This window comes from Corvus cornix, chromosome 3, assembly GCF_000738735.6.
Source record: "Corvus cornix cornix isolate S_Up_H32 chromosome 3, ASM73873v5, whole genome shotgun sequence".
Taxonomy (NCBI): domain Eukaryota; kingdom Metazoa; phylum Chordata; class Aves; order Passeriformes; family Corvidae; genus Corvus; species Corvus cornix.
Window position 1 is genome coordinate 54,098,327 of NC_047056.1, and position 9,312 is coordinate 54,107,638.

A 9,312-nucleotide genomic window follows, 5' to 3' on the forward strand; every position below is an offset into this window, starting at 1 on the left:
CTAATTTCCTCAATAGGCTTGATTCCAACTTCCTATATTAATCCAACATCCAAGTTGCTTTGCCTTCACTGTTACTTTAACTTAATTTGTCTAGCTCTGGCTTGCTCAAGAAGACAGGTACACAACTTCTTTTTAACTGACTGTGACATGCACAGCTACTCTGTTTCTTTAAACCTCAGTTTGGTTGCTTATCAGCTATGAATAGGGCTGGTTATGGATATTTGGTTCTGGCTACTATTATTCTTCCAGTGACAAAAAGAGACCAACCACATCTGACTTCCCATGTACCAATACAAACTGACAGTCAACTGACTGGACAAAGGAAAGCTTTTCACGGGCAAATTCTGAATTAGCCCACTTTTTTTTTTTTTTTTTTGCCATTGGCAATAGCAGATATTGGCTGCTAGCCACACTTGCTCCCAGTTGGCCTTGAAAAGACCTGGCATCCAGAGCCATTTCCTCCTTTGAAAGGAAGAATGTATTCCTACCTGAGAGAACTGTGTGAGTCTTGAGTGGAACTGATTACTCCTTTTTTTCTGAGCCTGGATAAAGATGGTGCTTGATCAGGTAGGTTTTGGAGAGCTCTGAGTCAGCAAATCCTCAGCAGCTGAGTGTTCTGTAGGGGGACCAGGAACCAAGAGTTAACACACCAAGTAGGAAGACAGATATCTCAGGAGATGAGCAGTCATTTCTTCTCTAAAAGTGGCACGGTATCCAAGGAGGGTAACCTAGGAGGGATTTTGTCGTGCCTGCACTTACACTGAGCAAGGCATAGGTATAAAATATCCCTGATGAGAAGCTAAGCAGCATATTGTGGTGAGAAATGTCACCTCTGGATGAGTGTGACAGTGGCAAACAGAGATGCACAGAGAAATGGTTAGAGTGGAGACTGCCCTTGAAGAACTGACCTACCACCATGTGTCCAGCTCTCTATTCTCTGTGATGGTTCTCACAGGAATAACTGCAAGAGGCTACTTTAAACTAGCCAGTGAATGCTAGACCATGCACTTGCTGTTCCAGGAGAGCCAGACATCCGCTATTTTCCAAGTAACTCCATGCCACAGGTCACTTCCCAATTGTCAGTGTTCTCCAGCTGCTCTCATTTCACAGGCTCCTCTATAAAATTGCTCCAGTAAGGCATTAGAACTGCAGATGCCCTTGGCATTTGGAAGAGGTATCTACAATATTTGATTTTTTTTAGCTTCCTTCTGCTTCCTTGCCCTGTTATCCCTGGACTCTGTGTCTACCTCTTTCTTGGTCCTGTCTCTGTACCAATCGCTTTAGCCAAAATGCTCTGACTGTCACAGAAAACCCTCTGCTTATATGCTGAACATCTCTGCATGAACAGACCTCATTATCATGTGGCAAGAGGTCATTTACATATGCAAATCAGGTTAATGAGAGCAGAACTGTAAAAGGCTTCATTCCAGAGGCATTTGCATATCAAGCTTTAGAAATATTTGAGTGCTCTGCCCCTAGCTGTGCAACCAGGACACAGAAGCCCTGGCAGTATGTCTTCAGTGGCGATTATATCCACAGACAGCTGCCATCCTGGTTTGCAACAGCCTCTATCCGAGGTACTGGCTTGTTTGAACACAGAGGGTAGTTGTGTAATGTGCGCTTCTGCACCAGACTGCTAAGAAGCAGTTAAGCCTTGGCCCTTATTGGGACAACATGTAGGCTTCTGACAGGTAGATATATGCATTTCAGTATGAAGAATACAATTTCCTACGGTGTTGTCACTAACGCATGCCCGGTTTATGATGAATGAGGAAAACAATGCAGGTGCCAGGCATGGCTCTCTAAGAATATACTGTGTGTGTCACAGCATCGTGCAAAATACTGATCATGTTTATTCTGTAACTAACCGGGCCTTTAGCCCCCAGAGTACAAGGAGGGATCTCTTTTGGATGTTTCCAAATTACCCACAAGAGAGCTCAATTCCCTCCTCTGCCACAGACAGAATGGCTGCCCCCAGTCCCTCTCTTAGACAGGTTCTGGGCAAGCATGGTAGGTGTTTTCTGACTGTCTAATTGTGAAGCAAATTTGCACAAAGAGTTCCTTAGAAGAAGCATCTTTTGCTGATCTTTATTTAATTTTTTTTTCCAGCTGTTTTGTTTTCAGGAAGGACTATGAATGCTTTTTTACTGTAAAGCTTTCTCAGGTATTGCTCTCTGCCAGGGACTTCTGTGCCTGATTCCAGGGGAGAAAAGGCAATGATGTCATAATTTCTGAGAAAAGTTACTGATTTTCCCTTTGCTCCTGCCCAGTCCTGAGTAAGCTAAGCATGTTTCTGGCACATCCCAATGACTAATATAAGAAAAGACACTCCTTCTTGAAAGAGGTATTTCTCTGCCTTGATACACAGTACTACAACCTATACAGCTGCCAGGCAAATGCCAGGTGGGCAGCCTCAGAGTGAGATTGGTGCATGGTTTTGGTGATGACCCTGTATTTATTAGGCTGGAACAAGCCTCCAAAACACAGGACCTAACATGAAATGCCCCATTTATGCCCTCAGTTTATCTCTATCTCCACTTATTCTTAGGGACATGCAGATCACACGGAATAATTTACCATAATTCAAATAACAGTGTTCAACTGTTCAACAGTATGTCCAGTCCCATATGCTACTGTCCATGGATTTTCTCTCATTCGGCCTTGCTAACTCTACTGACTCAGTGTGGGTCAAACTCCACTGCAGTAACTCCTTGGAGTGATTCCTGTATTGCAACACTTTGCCTGTAGCTATTCTCAACAGCTCTAACATGACAGACAAGATTAATTATCTGTGCCTATAGGAGCAAGAATAGCTTTTACACCTTTGTGGAGGAGGAACCTGGGACTGAGCTGGTTTCTCTCTCTCAGCTGATGGCTATCACAGAAGATACTCAGTCCATATACAGTACACAAACACTTTGGCATTTGCCTGCTTTATGACACATCAGTAGATGGACACCACCATCTAATAAACCAGCTGCTTTTTGCATGGAGTTGATCTCACTGAAGACTGAAGACAAGATTCTCACACTTATCATGAAGAACAAATTTACCAGGGTGTCTGAAAGTCTGGATACCCCTTAAGGCCTATGCCATGCACCGTGTGTGCTCACATCAGAGCCTGCAGCTGAGCAACTTACCTTACTGATAGCACAGCTGGATGTGGTCATGACTTCATCACTGACAACTCATAGCTATGAGAATCCCCTCTTGTTTAAGAGCACTCTGGACTGAGCAGTCAGCATCCCTGCTGTGACCCCAGATTGTCACCTTTGGAAGCTGATCTCTCAGAAAAGCATTCCATCATTTCAGAGCAGAATTGTCCTCCTCTGTCAAAAACCTCTGCCACACATGTTTGCTAAGAGAAGAGAAAATCAAAATACAAATTGGTAAAATAAATACCTGTGGGGCTAATGAAAGTTGATGTCTTTTTTCCATGTTTGAATTCTACTTTTCAACTATGAAAATTCAAATTTAAGTAGCTCAAACTTACTGTCTTTGTTGTTTCTGGAGGTGTGTCTTTGTTCCACTGAATATCCCATTATGCTCACGTTTAAAGCTTCTCACACAGAATACAGTTTACCTCCTTGTGTAGCGTGAGATCAGAAGCCAGAGATTCTGTTTAGTAAACGACAGCTTAGGAGGTGTTCTGTTTTACATAAGCAATAGCCTAAAAGCAGCCAAACCAGAAGGGCAAAGAAAATGTAATCATTTCTAGGAAAAGGGAGCAGTCCTCTCATTATCATTCAATTGTTGGAAATATATATATGGATTTTTTTAGGTATTAATAATAAACAGTTTTTCACTGAATCACTTTTCAGGTTGATAATATAGCTTCCATGTTTTGCTTAAAACCCAGCCCTCCCTATCTTAAGAGCACTGAACTGATTTTATTGCCAATTCTGAAAAGTGTTAACAGGAGTAAATCTCCCCTCAAATTACTGCTGTTGTTCCTTTGCCCTGAGCCAAATTCACTGCTAAGCACCTCTGACCACACAGCCCATATAAATGTACATAATAGAGGAAGCGCCTCACATCTGCTTATTCTCACAGAATTAGGAAAAAAACTTACAAAAACCTATGTTACTGTAGTTTTTGATATATAAACGTATATATTTGGTTATAGCTTACTTTTTCATACCACATGCTCAATATTCAGCAGAAAAACTAAAGTCAGGTATGCAAATGCCAAAAAAAGTATGTAACATCCAGAGGAAAAAAAGAGGGAAACTAAAGCCATTTGGCGGTGTCAGTTTTTATTGTGCATTACATTGTGGGAGAGCTTTTGAACTCTGGTGTGGAGGAGCTTTATTAGAAACCAATTCTCCTCAGACCTCTGGAGGCCTAGTCCTATACATGAGCAAGCCAGGTGCCAAAAAGAAATAGGGAAACTCACAAAGAAGTGTGTTTCTAAGGTTTGAGCCAAACACAATGAACTACAGCAAGCAGGATTGCTACCAATGAGTTTAAATATTCCTGCAAGAAATTAAAGATGTTTCTTACTTTTTTTTCCATCTCCTATATTAACTTCCCCTATTTTATTTTTCACTTGTAACATCTCCCTTGTTTTTGCAACTCCTGTGATATACTGTTCCTTCTCCTCCTTCATCTTTTGCTCTTCTGATGTCACCTATTTCTCCTTCCAAATTCTCATCTCATTATAGACTTTGTCTGTGTCCTGTTTTCCTCTTCTCCTTATTTACCTCCTTTCCCTGCTCCTTCTTATTTACCTCCTTTCCTTGCTCCCTCTGACTTAGAGTGACATAAGTTAATGTAAAAACTTAACAATATAACTGTGATGAACTTCAGAAAAAAAGTGAAGCAGCAAATGACTTTGGATTATATTAGCTGGAATTGGTAAGCGTTCTTACAGAATTCCAGCTCAACAAAACTGCCATCACTTATGTATCTGGAGAGCTGGGAGTTTAATTTCATTTTCAGTGCTGCACTTTGCTCAGTCTTTGCTGATAGACTGACAAAGCAACCTGGTTGAAAATGAAATGATTTCAACAGCTGTGAAATACTGCATGATATAACAGCCAACATAAAGCCATCATTCTCTGTGTTTACATCGGTACTGATTCTTAACAGCATGCTGTTAGCTCAGCATAAAGCTCTGCTGCTCTGAAACAATTCAGGTACAAGGACAACTCTTTTACAGCCAATCATGCTCTGTCCCTATAAAGAATTATTATATCAATCTAAACTGGCATGTAAGTTAATGCTCACCCCTCAGCAGCTTAAATTTACATTGCGACCCACAGACTTATTTATCTCCCACCACTGAGAATCATAACCCCATGATCACTACATGCACATTCACACTATCCAAGAGTCAATGGCTGCTACAGCATTATACGTATTATCAAATCCAGTTGCTTGTCAATTAACCCAGTACGACATCTGCATGAAGGATTTAAATAAGGAGCATCATATTATGCTGTGTGATCGATAAAGTGAAAATGCAGGCACTGACAAGGCTTACCATTTGGCCTGATACCACAGCATCCATCTCTCTGAATGGAAGTTATTTATGCTCCCACTGAATTATGGCTTGTATTCAAATATTGGCAAAGATGCAGTGTACAAAAAGTGTAACATCTACAGTATGCTGTGGTTGGCTACAGCTCTTGGGAATCTCTTAAAAGGGTAATTTCTCCTTCAGGAGCACAGCTCTCAGTCCAGGACTTAGGAGTGGATCCTTTTCATCTCAGACAAAAAGGTGCTACTGAAAAACATTACCAGAGGAGCAGATGTGTTCTTCAGCACATACATGTACAGTGGAAAGAACACCTTTCATAGTGCTGGCTAAACAGAAACTTTATTAATTAGAAAGAATCCTGACTTCCATAAAATAAAACAAGGTTCAGCCTTTTTCTTCATCAGGAAAAGCAAATGAGCTGATGAGGACAATGACATGCATCACATTGACAAATGAGTTCACTCCAGACACTGGAAGAGAATTAGGCTCCTTTATAATTTAAAATAACAAAACTGCCCACAGTGCAGTCAGATGTCCCACATACAATCAGTATGAGCACCTGGAATTATGTCCTCCCAGTTATTTTGACAGAAATGACACTGGTTTCTCAAGTTGGAAAGACATCTCCTGCTCTTTAGCAAACTGGTGATCTGAAAGTTTTGAGTGAGAGAAAAAGAAATCTATCCTGTTGAAGGGCTGCAAGTGATATTAAGTATGTTTAAAGGGTTCCTGTTACGTTTAGTTGAAAATTTAGGCTCTACGTCAAATAACTTCTTACCAACTTCATTGTGATAGAAGTGTTTCTATTAAGAAATATTACAGTGGAAACAATTTGGTCAAAGACAGATAAACCTGGGTAGTACCTGTGGAACAAACCTGTGGCGTGGTGCTGCTACACAAGCCAGGCGTGATACATATTAGAGGAAAGAGAGGCTGTCTAGTGTCCATTGCTCAACTCAAAGGAAACTCAGAAAAGAAACATGGGTGGAGACCTAACATGTGGGAAATGAGTATCTACACAGGCATTGTAAAAAACACACTACTGTTGAACGTAATATTATTTCAGTGTGCAGGCTGACTGTAGATATCAGTGCCCACATCCACTGCCACTGCATCCAGTGGAAGCTCTTCCATTGATTTTAATACCACAGGCTATGAAGTTCCATAAAAATTTTTCCTTCTATCTCACTCTCTCCCACAAAATAATTTTTGGCTCATGATGTTTTTACTCCCACTCTTCTGAGCACATTATTTCAAACTCTTGATACTTCACATGTGAATGAATACCGTAAGCCCTATTAAAACATACAGAGACAACTTTCAAGTCACTCCTGAACATTATGAAAATTCATGAGGTCCCTACATTTGAGAATGTGGCTTGGTACAGCAGGACAGCAAACCAAAATATTTGCCTCTAAACTCCCTAGGTCCAGAGGTACCTAAGTGTGAGTCCTCTTAGGAATTTTATATCTTCAAGAAATAGGCAACCTAAAGACCAAAGAGTGCTTTTTTTTGTTCTGCTTTAACAAGTGAGAACACAATTGAGATTTTGGATTTATAAAAATTTGGCTGATTCAATGGCACAGGGCCTTTCTGAAACAATCTAAAATGACCTCTCTCCCTTTTGCTCAATTCTTACATTAAGTTCACAGCACTATGTGTAGTGCTCCACTCTTGTTGAGAGCTCAGATGGTTTTGTACATGCTAAGGATGTATTTTATTGAATATTGACTTACATGTTTTGCAACATACTTATTCCTGGAGTAGATGTAGCCTCTGAGAAACAAGGCTGCCATGGAAAACTGGAAGACTCACAAGGACTGTAGGCTGCATTTTTGAAAAGTGTTGCCATGGTTGCAATGGAGCGAACCTACTTCCTCTGGTTCTGCCACAGAACCTGGAGCCTGTGATGAGGTGGATGTTGCAACCAGCCAAACAAGGGGACGTAAGGCTGTGGGAAACAGGAATATAACTACAGAGAGATTTGGGAGTCAATGGACAGGTGCCCCAAACTATGATGCTGGCAACGCAGCCCCTTGAGAAAGGATGACCTATCCTCTCAAACCATGTGGCAAATACCTTCTGATTGGGGAAGAGTACTTGTATGAGTGTGTGTGTAGGTGGGGAGTGGTAGCCTGACCATGACAAGGTCAGGAGTCAAAACTGTAAGAGACAAATGAATATTCTCATGGTAAAAAGTAGTAAGGGAAAATTTGCTAAATAGGTATGGAACAATATAAGAGGATGTGGGATGTTTGTCAGTGACGGAAAATAAGATGAAACAAAGTAAACCTCTGTTAACAAACATCTCTCCCTCTTGGTACATTCTGTATGAATATGTCTGAGAACAAAAGGGACTGAAAAACTCCTGAAGATCTCTCCCACGGCAAACTGTGAAAAGCTATGGCATGCTATAAACAGCTAGAGAAAATGGCATCTCTCTTGTAGTACAACACAGCCTTCTACTGAGATACTAGCCTGTAAAAATCATAAATGACTTATTTTTACAGAAATCATCCAGACAAAAACATAAACTCAGCTGCCAAAACTACAGTCCCTCAAAGCTACACAAGAATAAATACACACCTTGGTTTTGCAGAGAGAACCACCATGACTCTGTAAGTGTAAATAGTGTAAGCAGTAGGGAATAATGCTTGTTTGTCTCACCTTAAAATAAAGTGGAGAGATCCGAGCAGAGAAACAAGTGGTTGTGTAAGCTGCACAAGTCTTTTTATCCGTGTCTTATATTAAGTATTGCCAGGCTATAAAGAATCAGGGACACAAGTATCAAGAGAGCTAAAATAAAACAATACCAATGATGGTCATAATAATACATTTATGTCTCCTTTCCTTTTGGTTCAGAGCTGCTACGGCACACAACGTAAGTTTCTGCTGCAAATAAGAGGACCAGGAACAGAATTCTTCCTTTTAGATGAAAGCCAAAATTCTTACTTGACTTGTGGAACTGGAACTTTACAGAATCTCTACCACAGAACATCAGTTCACAAAACAATCATGAGAGCTGACAACACAGTATTATGAAAACTACATTTAGGAAACAAGCAAAAATTGCACACTGGTGTAAATCACAGCTACACCTTGTTCAAAAAGAGCCACATGCTCAATGTCAAAAATGGGCAGAACTCCAAGTAAGATGTGTACTTGTCAATTAGTGGATGAAATTTAATCTGTAAGGGAAGAAACATATTGCACACAGGAGAAGATAGCTCAGGGAGGGGTAATATCCACACACAAAAAAATACTCCCATTTCATTGAAATCCCTGAAGAGGTAATGGCGAGTGACAGTGGTGACTATCGATGGACAGCTTTTGGCTGGCTCACCTGAAATGATGTTGGCAGAACATACCCAAGTCTTACCTCTGCTGAACTGACAGGCTGGTTTGTGCAGGATCCCAGCCTGAGCAGGCTCAGACGAGTTTCATGGCATTTAGGGGAACATTTGTGTGCACTTTAGGAAAGGAGCTCAAGGCTTCCAAAAGCAGGCACTGCCTCAGCCCCGACTCCCGAGTGAGGGTCTGTGGGATATCTACAGTGAGGGGCCGTGGGGTACCATGGCTCTTGGTACCCAGCACTCTCAAGGCAGTATGGTCTATGCCCAGGGCAGACCTGTTCATCTGGAGAAGAGACAACTGAGAGGGGACCTCGCTAATGTGTACAAATATCTTAAGGGGGAAGGGGGGGTTCCCAAGAAACTGGAGCCAGGCTCTTCTTAGAGGTGCCAACCATTAGGACATGAGGAGCAGTGGGCAGAAACAGATGCACAGAAGTTCCACCTGAATGTGAGGAAACTTCATTACTGTGTGGGTGA

General features: G+C 41.3%; 1 long non-coding RNA gene across 1 annotated transcript; it reads right to left on the minus strand.

Annotated features, from left to right (window-relative positions):
* Window positions 1-499: 499 nt before the first annotated feature.
* LOC109144743 lies at window positions 500-3,745 on the minus strand. The gene is made up of 3 exons (XR_002045675.2): window positions 3,494-3,745; window positions 3,141-3,358; window positions 500-616 (listed from the first exon to the last, which is right to left on the minus strand). It is a non-coding gene; the product is annotated as an uncharacterized LOC109144743 (long non-coding RNA).
* Between the last annotated feature and the right edge of the window lie 5,567 nt (window positions 3,746-9,312).